Source organism: Saccopteryx bilineata, chromosome 10, assembly GCF_036850765.1.
Source record: "Saccopteryx bilineata isolate mSacBil1 chromosome 10, mSacBil1_pri_phased_curated, whole genome shotgun sequence".
In the NCBI taxonomy this organism is placed as follows: Eukaryota; Metazoa; Chordata; class Mammalia; order Chiroptera; family Emballonuridae; genus Saccopteryx; species Saccopteryx bilineata.
Window position 1 is genome coordinate 71,012,249 of NC_089499.1, and position 17,654 is coordinate 71,029,902.

The 17,654-nt window shown below is 38.8% G+C and overlaps 1 long non-coding RNA gene across 1 annotated transcript in view; it reads left to right on the plus strand.

Moving 5' to 3' along the window:
• The window catches only part of LOC136314693 (uncharacterized), an 80,504-nt gene that overhangs the window by 56,314 nt on the left and 6,536 nt on the right, over nucleotides 1–17,654 (plus strand). The window contains exon 4 of the long non-coding RNA XR_010727352.1: nucleotides 13,658–13,748. This is a non-coding gene — a long non-coding RNA (uncharacterized lncRNA). The remainder of the gene's footprint in view (nucleotides 1–13,657; nucleotides 13,749–17,654) is intronic.

The window sequence follows — 17,654 nt, forward strand, 5'->3', positions numbered from 1 at the left end:
TAATGATGTTTATTCTTCCTATCCATGAACACAGTATATACTTACACTTGTTTGTATCTTCCTTGATTTCTTTTATCAATGTTTTATAATTTTCCAAGTACATGTCTTTAATCTCCTTGGTTAAATTTACTCCTAGGTACTTTATTATTTTTTTTTGTTGCAATAGTGAAGGGGATTTTTTCCTTAATTTCTCTTTCAGACAGTTCATTGTGTATAAAAATGCCACTCATTTCTGAACATTAATTTTATATCTTGTCACCTTGTTGAATTCATTTATCAGATGCAATAGTTCTTTGACTGAGACTTTAGAATTTTCTATGTACAGTACCATAGCATCATCCAATAATGATAGTTTTACTTTTTCTTTCCAAATTGGATGTCTTTTATTTCTTCTTGTTGTCTGATTGCTGTGGCTAGGACTTCCAGAACTATATTGAATAAGAATGATGAAAGGGGGCACCCCTTCCTTGTTTGTGATCTTAATTTTTGCCCATTGAGTATGATGTTGGCTGTGGGTTTGTCACAGATGACCATTATAATGTTGAGGTATGTTCCCTGTATTCTCACTTTGCTAAGAGTTTTGATTATAAATCGATGCTGGATTTTATCAAATGCTTTTTCTGCATCTATTGATATTATCATGTGATTTTTCTCCTTCCTTTTTTTTTTATATGATGAATCACATTGATTGATTTGTGAATATTGTGCCAGTCTTGCCTCCCCAGAGTAAATCCCACTTGATCATGATGTATGATTTTTTTTTTTCATGTATTGCTGGATCTGGTTTGGTAATATTTTGTTGAGGACTTTAGCATCTAAATTCATCAGGGATATTGGCCTATAGTTTTCTTTCTTTGTAGTGTCTTTGCCTGGTTTTGGAATGAGGATTATGCTCGCTTCATAAAAGAAGCTTGAAAGTCTTCCCTCCTCTTGAATTTTTTGAAATAGCTTGAGAAGGATAGGAGTTAGTTCTTCTTTGAATATTTAGTAAAATTTGCCTGTGAAGCCATCTGGCCCAGAATTTTTGTTTGTTGGGGTTTTTTTTTTGATAATTGTTTCAACCTCATTGGTTGTAATTGGTCTGTTTAGGTTTCCTGATTTTTCCAGATTGATTTTTGAAAGATTATATGTTTTAAGGAATTTGTCCATTCCACCTACGTGGTCTAATTTTTTTGGCATACAGTTTTTTATAGTATTTTCTTACAATCCTTTGTATTTCTGCTGTGTCAGTTGTTACTTCTACACTCCCATTTCTAATTTTATTTATTTGAGTCCTCTCTCTGTTTTTTTTTTGTGTTTTTTTTTGGTGAGTCTGGTTAAAGGGTCATCAATCTTTTTTATATTTTCAATGAACCAACTCTTGGTTTCACTGATCTTCTGTATTGTATTTTTAGCCTCTATGTCATTTATTTCCACTCTGATCTTTATTATTTCCTTTCTTCTACTTCCTCTGGGCTTTACTTGCTGTTCTTTTTCTAGTTCTTTTAGGTGCAGTGTGAAGTTATTTATTTGAGCTTTTTCTTGCTTCTTAAAGTATGCCTGTAATGCTATGAACTTCCCTCTCAGGACTGCTTTTGTTGTGTCCCATAAATTTTGAGGTGTTGTACGTTCATTTTCATTTGTTTCAAGGAAATTTTTTATTTCTTCCTTGATCTCATTGTTAACCCATTTGTTATTTAATAACATGCTATTTAGTCTCCAAGTGTTTGAATGTTTTTTAGTTTTACTATTGTATTCAATAGTTGATTTCTAGTTTCAGGGCATTGTGATCAGAGAAGATGTTTCATATGATTTCAATTTTCTTAAATTTATTGAGACTCATTTTGTGTCATAGCATGTGGTTTTTTTCATAGAATGTACAATGAGAGCTTGAAAAGAATGTATATTCCGCTGCTTTAGGGTGAAAGGTTCTGAAGATATCTATTAAATATAGTTGATCTAGTGTGTCCTTTAAGTCTGCTGTTTCTTTGTTTATTTTCTGTCTTGAAAATCTATCCATTGATGTTAGTGGGGTATTAAAATCCTCTACTATTATAGTATTTGTTGATCTCGCCCTTTATGTCCATCAAAATCTGCTTTATATATTTAAGTGCTCCTATATTAGGCACATAGATATTTATAATGGTTATATCTATCTTCCTATTGGATTGCTACCTTTTTCATTATGTAGTGACCTTATTTATCCTTTACTATAGCCTTTGTTTTAAAGTCTATTTTTTCAGATATTTAAGTATTGCTACCCCAACTTATTTTTCCTTTCCGTTTTGTGTGAATACTTTTTTCCATCCCTTCACTTTCAATCTATGTGTATATTTTGTTCTGAGGTGAATCTCTTTTAGACAGCATATGAACGGGTCCTGTTTTCTTATCCATGCAGCTACCCTATGTCTTTTGATTGAAGCATTTAATCCATTTACATTTAAGGTTATTATTGATATGTAGTTGTTTATTGCCATTTCATTCTTTAAATCTTCAATACTCTTTTTATAGCTTTAGATTTTTTTTTTTTTGCTCTGTTTACAGCATGTCCCTTAACATTTCTTGCAGAACTGGTTTAGTTGTAATGAATTCCTTTAGATTTTTTTTGGGGGGGGGAGTCTGGGAAGCTTTTTGTTTCTCCTTCAATTTTAAATGATAGCCTTGGTGGATAAAGAAGTCTTGGTGTAAGCTCTTGTTTTGCATTACTTTGAATATTTCTTGCCATTCCCTTTTGGCCTCAAGTGTTTCTGTTGAAAAATCTGATGCCATTCTTATGTGGGCTCCTCTGTAGGTAATTTCTTTTCTCCTTCAGTTTTTAGTATTTTTTAATCTCTAAACTTTGGTATTTTAATTATGATGTGTCTTGGTGTAGGCCTCCTTGGGTTCCTCTTTAATGGTACTCTTCTGTGCTTCTTGAACTTGTGTGACTTTTTCCTTCATCAATTTAGGGAAGTTTTCAGCTATATTTTTTTCAGTCAGGTTCTCTATCCCTTGTTCTTTTTCATTTTTTTTAGGAACCCCTATGATGCAAATATTGTTTCTCTTCATATTGTCACAGAACTCTCTTAGAGTTTCCTCAGACTTTTTGAGCCTCTTTTCTTTTTGCTGCTCTTCTTCCATGCTTTTATCTTGTGCTCTAAATCGCTGATTCAATTCTCTGTTTCATCCAGCCTGCTGTTAATTACTTCTAGTGTACTCTTTATTTCTCTTATTGTATTTGTCATTTCTGACTGATTCTTTTTATGATTTCAATGTTCTTTTTGATGATTGCTATCACTTTATTTAGGTGCTCATTATATCCATCCACTGTTGCTCTAAGATCCTTAAGCATTCTAACAATCATTATTTTTAACTGCATCTGATAATTTGGTTACTTCCATGTCATACAGTTCTGTTTCTGGGGATTTCTCTGTTGATTCATTTGGATTGCATTTCTCTGTCTTCTCATTTTTTCTGGGTATAGACTACTTCTTTGGGTGTGCTGTTTGAATAGCTAGCCAGATCTAGGGTATAAGTTGTCTGCCTCCAGCTATCAGTTGTGTTGATTCTAGATCTTCTTGGGTTGGCATCATCTGTTGTTTGTATTTTGTTGTGGGCTACTTGTCAGCAGCTACTGCTCTTTTTTCTGTTTGTGTTGGTGATTTTTGTGCCTGGATAGTGTGGTAGGTGTCAACCTGTCTATAAGGATCAGTTTCCTCCTGCTTAGAGTTGTCAGCAGCTCCATAAATGCTGCAAGCTCTGAAAGATTTTTCTCTGTTTTTCAGCTGTTCCAGCTCCTCTTGCAGCTGCCTCATCTTTCCAGAGTCCTCTGTTGAAAGACTGTAGTGTGGGTCTGATTGGCCTCACCTAACCAATGCCTGTAGAGATTTCAAGCTTGTTGGGTTAGGGCAGCTGAGGTTAGAAATATAACATTAGTGGGACCCCCTACTTCAGGAGTCTCTTGAGCAGTAGCTCAGTACAGGGATTCTGGCCTCTACTTCAGTGCCTAATCCCTGAGCCCATGCTGGAAACTCGAATTTTATTTCTTCCCAACAAGGTGAGCTTCAGAAAAGTCTGAATTTCCTTGAATTTCTCTTTCTGCTGCCTTTTACTTTTTGCTGTTTACTGGGCTCAGCAGGGATCCATGGGTTAAGATGGGTAGTTGGCGTGGCCTGCTTTTTTTCCCAGTTGTCACTCTATCTAGATTTTTATTTACAAACCTCCATAGAGTGTGGCCACAAGAGTGCAGTGGGTATGGCCTCTGTGAATTAGAGGTGGGGTCTGCCCACCAGTTCTCTGTGGTTGGGGTGCATTGGAGAAGGGAGGTGTAGCTTGGGTCTCACTGGAAACCTGAGTCACTGACTCGCCCCTCCTTCTTCATCTTTCTGAACAACCCTATGCCCTGGCTGCAGCTGGTGATATTTCCAAGGGTGGGGCATCTGCCTTTCCCATGATTGATGCTGAACTAAGGGAGTGGCTCTTCCATAGAAATGTCCACCTCAGTATTGGAGAATGACTCAGCACAGGTGTTCTGGTCATTGTCACTGTATCTGCCCCTAGGCCTCCAACTTTACACTCTCTTCCTGCAACTCCAGTCCTCTCAGCTCTCCCTGACCCAGAGCCCTGGGAAAGTAGCTGTGAATGAGGTGTTCTGCGCAGGCCCTTTAAAACTGAATTTGCGTCTGAGAGCTCTGTCTCTTTCTCGCAGACAGGAATCCGACTCTTTTCACAGCTAAATGCTACCTGGTTGCCTCTTCTAGGCTCTGGGGCTCTAGGCTGGGCACCAGGCCTGGGGCTGAGAACCCACACTTCTCAGAGCAGCCCACCCCACCATGAGAGTCCCTCTGGGCTGCCACTTGTTCCTGGGAGCAGGGCAGCCCTTTCATGTCTCCTCCCTTCCTAGCAGTCTTGGTGAGGATTTTTCAGTGATCCTTGGTTATAGACTCCTCTTCGTTTAGTCCAAAGTTGGTTTTTCATGATAATTGTTCTTAATTTGAGTTGTAATCCAATTTGGTCCTGGGAGGTGGCAGTTGGAACGTCTGCCTACTCAGTTGCCATCTTGGAATCTTGACCTGAACAATTATATGTTTCCCAAGTCTAGAAATCCTCTTCCTAATGAATTTTGTTTTGAAGTTAATGTGGTTTTCAAAAAGATCACATTCTACTTTCTGACATTTGTTTTAAAATGGATATGTGTGAGTGTGTGTGTGTGCAAAACTTATATCATTATCATTGCTTCATTTCCCACAGTCTTTACTGAGGACAGGTGTGTGCTGTTCTCCTCAGTCCAAGCTATCGCCATGTCCCTTGTAGACCAGATGAATGGTTTCTCTGCTTACACTTTGGGACTCTTCTAACACTTTATCCTCACATATGCTAGGTGATCTCTTTAAATTCCACAATAACTAAGATTTGGATAATTATTATGTACTTTTATTTTTTTATACTGTTGACTTATCCTAGAAACAACTTGGTTTAACTTTTTCCCTACCCTCTATATTCCCCATAAAGTAAGTTAACTCTAAAAGTTTGAATAGTTTCTAATTCAATTATTTGGCAAAAACACTTATTTTTGCAGTCTCTTTGTATGTCATACTACATCAGATCATTGTTGCTATGGTTGATTAGTGGGTTCAGGAAGTGGCCATCTTATTATCCCTCCATGATAAAAGTCCTATACAACCTTCCACATAGTAATTCTATCTGTTAATAACTATTATCTGAATGAATTATTTTATTTTGGGGTTCTAAAGTGGTGTTTTTATAATTCTACCACTTTGTTAATATTTAATAACTAAAATTCTTTTGTAAAGAACTATTTTTCATCAACTAGGGTTCTTTGGCTACTCTAATAAATTTAGTTCATACAGAAAAGGAGGATAAATGCCTGCGTACTTTCTTTTAGTTGCTGGTTTTCAGAGTTGGTCAGAATGCTCTTTTTTTAAGAACTAAATTGGGTCATATCTATTCTATCATTACTTAACATTTTTCAGAGCTCTCCATTGTCCTGCAGATCAAGTTTAAGGTGATAGCATGATGCATGTTTCCCTATCCTTCTTCATCTCCCCTTTTCCTGCATACTGTAGCCACGCTAGGTTTTTGCAATTTTCCAAACTCCTCACACATTCTACTGCCTACAGGTCTTCACATAGACTGTTCCTTCATATGGACACTCCTCTTTGCCAAGGCATGGCTGGTTTCTTCTCAAAGACCAGGTCCTGGCTTAAATGACACCTTTAAGCAAAGGTCTTTGTTGCTTGTTCAGCTAAAGTAGGTCTCTTCCACTCAATATTGTCTAATTTACCTATTTTCAAATTTTTTCTTTCACTTCTTATTGTCTGTCTCCCATCTAGATGAGAGGTTCTGTGAGGGCCAGGATCGGATCATGTTTGTTTTGTTCACAGTTCACATTCTAATGCCTGGTGCACTATCGGCCAACAGACAGCCTCTGTGACAGAGAGGTAAAATGGATGTAGTTTCTATCTTTTCCCTGGGCTTTCTAGCTAATGGGAATTCTGATAAACAGGTCATTCCTGTGCATTATGACAGGTACATTGTGACAGGTAGTGATAGATTAATAAATGAAAGCACAATGGTAGTGTATCTGATGTGGGTTTGGGGATATCAGGAAGGCTTCCCGGAGATGGTGGAGTATAAACTTAGCTCCACAGGGTAAATAGAAGTTGGCTAGGAAGAGACTCCAAGAAATCCTAAGTAAAAAGGTGAGTGAAAAAATGGGCAGTACTTTGCCTTGGACTGGATGTAAGCATCACCTGGAGGGAAGAAGGAAATACAAGGGGATGATGCCATACAATAAAACAAGGCTCCTGGGGAAGGAATGGGACTGAGAGAATAATAAATCCAGTTTAGAAAATTTTAAACCTGAGTGCCTCCTGAGACATTCAGGTAGAGGAAGTTGAATGTATGGGTCCAAGAGAACATGAGCTGAAATCTAGATTAAGAGACAGAAGCATACAGACTGGAGTAAAACCAATGGAATTAGGTGAAGCAAACTGAGAGAGGATTTATAAGCTTATAAAACACTTCCGGTTTGAAGTCTCATGCCAGCCTACTAGGAGGCCAAGATAGATATTATTAGTTTTAATTTTCCCACTGTTTTGAGGGGAGGAGAGGGAGAAAGAGAAGCATCAAGTCATTGTTTCACTTAGATGTTCCATTTAGTTGTGCACTCATTGATTGCTTCTTGTATATGCCCCAACTGGGGATCAAATCCATTACTTCAATGTGCTGGGATGATGATTTATCCACTGAGCCACCTGGCCAGGGCCAAAAATAGATATTAATTTCTTTTACAGATGTGAAGATTGTGCCTCAGTAATATCAAAAGGTGACATCCTATAAATCACAGCTAGGGAGTGATAGAACTATTGTTCTTTGTCTTTTTATTCTTCTATTATGTTACATTAACCTTGATAGAGACCAAGAACTATTTTTAGATTTTATAGCCATTATTATTATTATTAATTATTATTTTAAGTGAGAGGAGGGGAAATACTGAGACTGACTTCTGCATGCACTCCAACTGGTATCTACTCGGCAACCCCTGTCTGGGGCCGATGTTCAAATCAACCAAGCTATCCTCAGTGCCCAGGTTGATGTTCAGACCAATCAGGCCACTGGCTGCAGGAGAGGAAGAGAGACAGAAAGAGGAGAAGGAGGAGGAGAGAAGCAGGTGGTTTCTTTTCTTTTCTTTTCTTTTCTTTTTTCATTTTTCTGAAGCTGGAAACAGGGAGAGACAGTCAGACAGACTCCTGCATGCGCCCGACCGGGATCCACCCGGCACGCCCACCATGGGGTGACACTCTGCCCACCAGGGGGTGATGCTCTGCCCATCCTGGGCGTCGCCATGTTGTGACCAGAGCCACTCTAGCGCCTGAGGCAGAGGCCACAGAGCCATCCCCAGCGCCTGGGCCATCTTTGCTCCAATGGAGCCTTGGCTGCGGGAGGGGAAGAGAGAGACAGAGAGGAAAGCGCGGCGGAGGGGTGGAGAAGCAAATGGGCGCTTCTCCTGTGTGCCCTGGCTGGGAATCGAACCTGGGTCCTCCGCACGCTAGGCCGACGCTCTACCGCTGAGCCAACCGGCCAGGGCTAATGGTTTCTTTTCTTGTGTGCCTTGATTGAGAATTGAACCTGGGATATCCATACACTGGGTTGACACTTTATCCACTGAGCCAACTAGCCAGGGCCTAATTTTCTAGCCATTTTTTTTATTTGTATGCTCTTGTCTCTTTTTTATTCTGATAAAAACCTACATAATATAGCCTGACCAGGCAGTTGCATAGTGGATAGAGCACTGGACTGGGATGCTGAGAACCCAGGTTTGAAACCTCGAGGTCACTGGCTTGAGCATGAAATCATAGACATGACCCCATGGTTGCTGGCTTTAAGCTCAAGGTTGCTGGCTTGAGCCCAAGGTCACTGGCTTCATAGAGTAAGGGGTCACTGGCTCAGCTGGAACACCCTGGGTCAAGGCATGTATGAGAAAGCAATCAACTAAAGTGCAGCAACAAAGAATTGATGCTTCTCATCTTTCTCTTTTCCTGTCGATCCCTGTCTGTTCCTCTTTCTCTGTCTCTGTCTCTCTCTCTCTCTCTAATAATAAATAAATAAATAAATAAATAAATATGAAAAAAATACATAATATAAATGTATCATAAAATACTATCTGGATCATTTTTAACTCTCCAGTTGGTTTGGGTTTTTTTTGACACTGCTTCCAATTCTTTCACATATGTACCCAGTCATGGAATTGCTGGATCACATGGTAATTCTATTTTTCTTGGGTTTTTGAGAAATCATCATATTGTTTTCCACAGCAGCTGCACCAATTTACATTCCCACAGCAGTGCACAAAGGTCTCAATTTCTCAACATCCTCGTCAACACTTTTTTTTGTTTGTTTGTTTGTTTTGGGGTTTTTTGTTTGTTTGTTTTGTTTTGTTTTTTGGTAGTAATCATCCTAACAAGGGTCAGCTGGCATCTCATTGTGGTTACTCCTTACTCTTATCATCTCACTCTGTTTGAGTGTCTTTTCTTTCAAACAGAAATACTATAACAGGCTCTGCCACTTGCTCAATGAATAGAGCATTGTGCCAGTGTGCTGAGGTCATGGGTTCCATTCCCTAGTCAGGGCATATATGAGAAGCAACTAGGACATATATGAGAAGCAACCAATGAGTGCACAACTAAATGGAACAATAAGTTGATGCTTCTCTCTCTCTCCCTTTCTCCCTTCTTCTCTCTCTTTCTTTCAAATGAATGGAAAATTTTTTTTAAATATATTAAAACAAAAGTTGTGGACAAAGTGTTATATCACTCAGATATAAAACAATTGGCCATATAATTTCACAAGCAAATTGAGTTCACTGAAAATAGTACCATGGGATGCATAGAAAGATTACTTTTAGGAACATCCTGTGACTGTGGACTATTACTTTTCCTCATACACAGATGGTCAGTTATGATACTTTTTCATAGGTTTCAAAAGATTAATAAGGTGTTTATAAAATGCTCCCCCTCCACTGCTTCTGGCATATGCAGAGCTCAAAGAATAATTATCATTAATAGATAAGGTTCATGGTATCTACATATTCCCTTCTTCTACTAAACTAGTAATTCTGTCAATATCAGGAATATGGCTGGTTTGCAATGACCTTGGTTTTTGGCAAACCCCTCTGGTCCTTAGCACTGCATTATTTTTTCAGTAATCATATTTAATAATGTATGTTGGTATTTTGTTTTCCTTTCAAAATGAGACATTTGCACATCTGTAAGCTTTAGACAGATCTTTCCTGGTTAATATTGCCAAGGTACATTGGTTAAATATTTACATTCCTGATAAAATCTGCCCAAGATATCATCAGAACTTTTGGCAAGTTCACATATAAATAAACATATTATACTGTTAGGTGACTTTGTCTCCTTTCTTCCTCCCTCCCTCCCTACCTCCCTCCCTCCCTCCCTCCCTCCCTCCCTCCCTCCCTCCCTTCTTTCCTTCCTTCCTTCCTTCCTTCCTTCCCTCCTTCCTTCTTTTTTTTGAAACCACTATAGTAACCCCTTGTCAGTTAAGATATAACATTGCAGTTTTAAAAATGCTTTAGATCTCAAATTTTTATATTTTTTATATTTATTTTTATTTTTAAAGTTAGAGGAGAGGAGATAGAGACACAAACTCCTACATGCGCCCTGACTGAGATTTACCCGGTGACCCCCATCTGGGGCCGGTGCTCTGCCCATTTGGGGCCTAGATCTCAAATTCTAACAGAGGTGAACTCATTCCTTCCTATGCAAAAATAATGAACTAGTTGGTTCAAAAATATAAAAATCAATAAGAAAGATTTAAGGGAGCAATTAATGAGATAATGTATAGAATGCAGTTTGAGCCCTTGGGAAGAAATGTTTTTATATCCACAAAGCATTTTTACTGTTATGTTCATGAGTCATAAATATAGTTGAATTCTTCTGTGAAATCAGTGCCTGGAGATAAAAGAAATGGAAGAGTCGATACTTTGTCCTTATGTATCACAGAGATTTTGCTCATATTCATTCAAATATTTACTTACAATTCTAATAAAGTGAAAAACCTTTTTAAAAGGGTGTTTGACTAATCTCAGGCTAAAGAAAAGTGATTTCTGGTATCACCTTCACTGTTACCCTTGAAACTCAGGACTTTCCTATGTTTTAAAATTGAACTGTCATATTTAGGTTGGCTTTAAGTCATTTCAGAAAGATTTGGATGAGTTTTTTTATTTGTACCTTCACCTATTTCTTTAGTGACTTTGTGATTTATTTAAAGGACACTGAATTCCTTTATACCATCCATCCCCCTATTTAGGACACTGTCTCCAAGTTACAGATAAATTCAGAAAAACTAAACTACATACTCTTTCTAAATTCAAAATGACCCAGCTTGGTTGTCCTTGCATTGACTTAAACACTAAGCAAAGACCATAAAGAATTTTACAATAGCACTGGTACTAATTGTAAAAAATTCTGATCCTTTAATCTAGTCAGGCAAATAGAAGATGGAAAGTTTGAACAAGACATTCTGTCACTGGCAAGGGACCCAGCCGAGAGTGGGTCTGCCTCAGGCCGGCCAAGTAGTGTGTGGGTTTCTGACTTTGTGCAGGAAAGATTTCACAACACAGGTCCAGGTAATTTTGAGAGTATGTTTATTAAAGTTGGGGACAGTGAAGCAAAGGAAGGACTTAGGGTAGAAGAATCAGGAGAGAGCTTGGGTGGGGCTCTGCAGTTGGCTCTCTAGTAGCGTTCCAGGAAAGAAGTGGCCATGGCAGGGTTGCTACTGGCTCCCTGGGAAGTCAGAGAAAAGCGGGCCTTGGAGACAGGTTCAGGGAGTGAGCCCAGGAAAAGCTGCCATTGCCCACTGCTCCCCTGGTTGCAAGTCTCTTGAGGATCCTTAGAATTTAGGAAAGGAAAGTAAAGATTTGTGCTAGAGAGTGAGGAAAGGTGGGGGCAGGCTCCAGAGAGACAGCAGCCCCACATCCAGGCAGGGGTCTCCAAACTTTTTACACAGGGGGCCAGTTCACTGTCCCTCAGACCATTGGAGGGCTGCCAGATACAGTGGTCCTCTCACTGACCACCAATGAGAGAGGTGTCCCTTCCGGAAGTGCAGTGGGGGCTGGATAAATGGCCTCAGGGGGCCGCATTGCGGCCCGTGGGCCGTAGTTTGGGGATGCCTGGTAGAGGGTTTCATCTCTCTTCTGCAGGTGAGAATCCTAGGGGAGGTCTCAACAGAATACACTATAGTTATTAGTTGCCCAGGTGTGTCCTTCAATATGTTGATTCATTAAAATGAGTATATAGGGGAGTTTGAGATCATTCTCTGGCCCTAATTGGGTTTTTGTTATTTGTTCCCCAACTTCGTCTCTCCTTGGGTTTGGCTGGCACAAATGGTACTAATTGAGTCTCTTTTACTTACCTCCCTGACCAGGATGATTTAAGCTATTTACAATTTGGTCAGAGAAAAGAGCTGTAAACCATTTGCTCTCAAGTGTCCTTGGTCAGGGAAGATAAAGTCATGTGATTCACTAGCTGCCTATAAATTGGTTAAATTCTTTAGCTTTGTTTAATCACCCTGTCTCAGTTTCTTCATTTCACTTGCCAAGGAATTTTCCTAACTTCTTACTATCCTGCCTCAATTTCATCCTGAGAGCCCATATTCTAGAACAGTGCTTCTCAAATTTTAATGAGGCCAGCAATAATCTGGACATCTCCTTAAAAAGCAAATTGGGATTCAGTAGGCCTGAAATTCTGCATTTCCAACAAACTCCCAGGTGATAACAAAACTTTCTATTCATGGATCAAACTTTAAAATCAAAAGATATAGAATATTTTAAAATACTGAAATGAAAGACAATAGTATTTGAATTGAGGTTCACACTTGGGAAATAATGCAGGTGTACATAGTATACAAAGGTTTATATCAGAAGTTACAACATAGTCGAAAGTGAGTTTTCATTGTATAAAAGTTAGAGCAGATTATTTGCCAAATTATCTCTTTGAAAATGTGTTGTTTTTGTTTGTTTGTTTGTTAACATAGACATTGGAAAAAGAGTTTGATACTTCTAAAACGCAGTACAAAGATTTGAACGGATAGCACAGCTATCTAGTCTTTGAACCCTAACAAGTTTATTTTGGAGTAGAAGTAATTTCTTTTTTTTTTTAATTAATTAATTTATTTATTCATTTTAGAGAGGAGAGAGAAAGGGGGAGAGAGAGAGAGAGAGAGAGAGAGAGAGACAGAGAGAGAGAAGGTGGGGAGGAGCTGGAAGCATCAACTCCCATATGTGCCTTGACCAGGCAAGCCCAGGGTTTTGAACCGGTGACCTCAGCATTTCCAGGTTGACATTTTATCCACTGCGCCACCACAGGTCAGGCAGAAGTAATTTCTGATTGTGCTAATACTTCATAGAGAATCTCTACCAACTGAATATTGTCCTTGTTTTTGCAAGCTATTAATTTTTCCCTTTGAACTGAACTTTTCTCACATTATTAGTTTTTTATACATATTTAAAATTAGCTTTTCCAGCTTTATTAAAATATAATTGACATCTAACATGTTGATTTAATATACTTTTGCAAAATGACATCGCACCACATAATGATTATTTCTTTTTTGTGGTGAGATCATTAAGATCTATACCCTTAGCAACTTTGAAGCTTATAATAAAATATTCCTAACTATAATTACTGTGCTGTACATTGATGTCCAGAACTTATTTGTCTTATAACTGGAAGTTTGTATTCTTAGATACAATGTTTACTTAATATTCTGTAGACATTATGTCCCCAGATTGGTTAAAAAAAAAGTTTCAAAAATTCATTTTGGCCAATTTTTTTTGTCCTATTAAAATCCCTTGCAAGCATTTAAAAATATGGATTATTGGCCCTGGCTGGAAGCTCAGTTGGTTAGTGTGAACCCAACATGCTGAGGTTGTGGGCTGATTCTCAGTCAGGGCACAGACAACAATCAGCCAATGACAGCGTGAATAAGAGCAACAATGACAAATCAAAGCTCTCTCTCTCTCTCTCTCTCTCTGTGTTTCTCTCTTCCTCTTTCTCTAAAAAATTAATAAATAAAATGTTTTTTAAAAATAAAATTCAAATATGGATTCTCACTCTCTAATTCCAGCTCATGCTGCTGCCGGCAACCTCACCAGCGTGGGAAGCGACAGTCTCCAGGAGCGCTCCAGCTGAGTCTGCTGAACTTCGAGCTGGAACCGGGGATGCGTGGAGAGGTTATCAGCTCAGGTGAGAGGGATTTTAATTACCCCAAGGCGTGTGCTTCCAGGGATGACCCTACTTGATTCTTCCAAAGAGCTAGACTCTGTGCTTTATGCTGTTACTGTGGAAAAGACCCGGGAGGTATAGGGTGGGGGAGACGCTTACTGCCTGTGTTCAGGACAGCAGCCTCCCTGCCTGCGCATTGCTGGAGTCTGAAACAGGAGGAAATGAGACCACATTTGTGCTGTTCAAATAACCTGCCTGACGACACACGGCCCATTAGCTCTGCCACTAAACAGCGAGCCTCTGGCTGCCTTTTGCAGCCTGCATTGGACATGCTGGAACTGGAAACTTCTGAAAATAGATGAAAGGTGAAACCTCCTGGGAAATGGCTTGTCCCCCAATCATTCAAAGTAGGGTTCCAACAAGGGAGCTAATCCTTTGCTTGACCCTGGCCCCTGGCTGCCCCTTTCACATATTTTACTCTACTGTGCACTGTATTTAAAGATAGCTTTCAAATATACCTTTAGGATTCCAGACTCCCCATGGAGTTCTCAACTGTGCTGTATTTGCTATGTTATCTGGGTCATCAAAGTGCTTGAGCACACTCATAATTAGTAAGCAAGGTGCCTTCATACCACTTTCAAAGTCCCGGAGTGGGCGGAGTGCAGCAGAGGCTGTGGGCCTGCATTGCTTCCTGCCCCAGCTTAGTGAAGAAGTGGCACTTTGACACGTGCTAGGCACGGTTTATTGATCCTATTAACATTATCTCTTAGGAAGATCAATGCTTCAGTCTTACAAGCAACATGTAAATAACATGATAAAAAATAAATCAAGGCCAGTTGTTTCCTGATGGAAACCTGAGAGATGAGTTAAGACAGGTTACGATCCGTAGCAGAAGGCTGTTTCTGAGCTCACTAGGACTTGGAAGGAATGAAAACTGAGCCCTGACCCTAACTCAGGGTGTCAGCTGTCCTGCGCCTCCTTAGCCCAAGTGTGGGGTCTCCTTGTTGCCAATGGTGTTCCTTAGACATTGTACTTTGATCTGACTGAAACCAAAATCATTCTCGCAGTTTCCCATAAGTTTCATCTTATAATGTACATCTTTTTTCCAAGTGACTTACTTACCTAACTGATAAAAAAGGAGATACTACTAACCATAATAAAGATAATAAACTATTACTAGAATTTTTTATGTCTATTCATTTATTCAGCTTTTTTAAAAAAAAAAATTACTCTGTATCAGATTCTGTTGTGACCAAGACAGACAATCCCGTGCCCTCTGAGAATTTACCAGTGAGGCAGTGGGACAGAAGGTAAAGAATTTAATAATATCACATGAGGAATAGAATGAAGTATGAAATAGTGTGTGAGTATGGGGAGGGTGGGTAATCTCTCTGAGAGAGTGGATCCGGGAAAAGAAGTAGCCGCTTCAAAGATAAACACATCCAGGTGGTGATCTCATCTGGAGGCCACCCAGGTTACTGGGAAGGCCTGAGCTCCACAAGCAGGAATCCTGGGCTTCTGATCCTGGCTGTCCTTCTGATTCACTACATGACTGGAAAGTTAAGTACTCTCTCTATGTTTTCTGATTTCTCTGAGGGGGAAAATGAAATATCCCTATATATCTTATAGGATAGTTCTGTTAGATAGGTCAAGGGTCTCAAGGTCTGGGCAGCTCTAAATGTTATTTCTTGCTAAATGTTAAATGTAGTACAGTATTTTGCCGATGCAGCTGTAAACAGAATGAGCTGACAGGAACTCAACCAGGTAAAGGTAGCCAAGGAATCAACATATAATTGACCAAATTGTGTATATGAACAATGATTAAGCCTCCCTTCCAGGAACCAGAGCTTTGGATATGAATCTCTTGTCTCCTTTAGTTGCTACCAGTAAATACAACTACTTTCCAACAGCTGAATCACGTCTGGTTTTTTTGTTTTTTTTTTTAATAATTTTATTTTTTTAATGGGGTGACATCAATAAATCAGGATACATATATTCAAAGATAACAAGTCCAGGTTATCTTGTCGTTCAATTATGTTGCATACCCACCACCCAAAGTCAGATTGTCCTCTGTCACCTTCTATCTTGTTTTCTTTGTGCCCCTCCCCACCCCCTTTCCCTCTCCCATTCCCCCCTCCCCCCTGTAACCACCACACTCTTATCAAAGTCTCTTAGTTTCACTTTTATGTCCCACCTACGTATGGAATAATGCAGTTCCTGGTTTTTTCTGATTTACTTATTTCGCTTCGTATCATGTTATCAAGATCCCACCATTTTTGCTGTAAATGTTCCGATGTCATCATTTCTTATGGCTGAGTAGTATTCCATAGTGTATATGTGCCACATCTTCTTTATCCAGTCATCTATTGATGGGATTTTTGGTTGTTTCCATGTCCTGGCCACTGTGAACAATGCTGCAATAAACATGGGGCTGCATGTGTCTTTACGTATCAATGTTTCTGAGTTTTTGGGATATATACACAGTAAAGGGATTGCTGGGTCATAACGTAGTTCTATTTTCAGTTTTTTGAGGAACCATCATACTTTCTTCCATAATGGTTGTACTACTTTACATTCGCACCAACAGTGTATGAGGGTTCCTTTTTCTCCACAGCCTCTCCAACATTTGCTATTACCTGTCTTGCTAATAATAGCTAATCTAACAGGTGTGAGGTGGTATCTCATTGTAGTTTTGATTTGCATTTCTCTAATAGCTAAAGAAGATGAGCATCTTTTCATATATCTGTTGGCCATTTGTATTTCTTCCTGGGAGAAGTGTCTATTCATATCCTCTTCCCATTTTTTTATTGGATTGTTTGTTTGTTTGTTTGTTGTTGAGTTTTATGAGTTCTTTGTATATTTTGGATATTAGGCCCTTATGTGAGCTGTTGTTTGAAAATATCATTTCCCATTTAGTTGGCTTTCTGTTTATTTTGTTATCAGTTTCTCTTGCTGAGCAAAAACTTCTTAGTCTGATGTAGTCCCATTCATTAATTTTTGCCTTCACTTCTCTTGCCTGTGGAGTCAAATTCATAAAATGCTCTTTAAAACCCAGGTCCATGAGTTGAGTACCTATGTCTTCTTCTATGTACTTAATTGTTTCAGGTCTTATGTTTAGATCTTTGATCCATTTTGAGTTAATTTTTGTACAGGGGGAGAGACTGTAGTCCAGTTTCATTCTTTTGCATGTGGCTTTCCAGTTTTCCCAGCACCATTTATTGAAGAGGCTTTCTTTTCTCCATTGTGTGTTGTTAGCCCCTTTATCAAAAATTATTTGACTATATATATGTGGTTTTATTGCTGGACTTTCTATTCTGTTCCATTGGTCTGAGTGTTTATTTTTCTGCCAGTACCATGCTGTTTTGATTGTCGTGGCCCTATTATAGAGTTTGAAGTCAGGTATTGTAATGCCCCCAGCTTCATTCTTTTTCTTTAGGATTGCTTTGGCTATTCGGGGTTTTTTATAGTTCCATATAAATCTGATGATTTTTTGCTCTATTTCTTTAAAAAACGTCATTGGAAGTTTGATGGGAATTGCATTAAATTTGTATATTGCTTTGGGTAATATAGCCATCTTGATTATATTTATTCTTCCTAGCCAAGAACAAGGTATATTCTTCCATCTCATTATATCTTTTTCGATTTCCCTTAACAATGGTTTATAGTTTTCATTATATAAGTCCTTTACATTCTTTGTTATGTTTATTCCTAAGTATTTTATTTTTTTTTGTTGCAATCGTGAAGGGGATTATTCTTTTGAGTTCGTTCTCAATTGTTTCATTGTTGGCATATAGAAAGGCTATTGACTTCTGTATGTTAATTTTGTATCGTGCGACCTTACTGTATTGGCTTATTGTTTCTAGTAGTCTTTTTGTGGATTCTTTGGGGTTTTCGATGTATAGGATGATATCATCTGCAAAAAGTGAT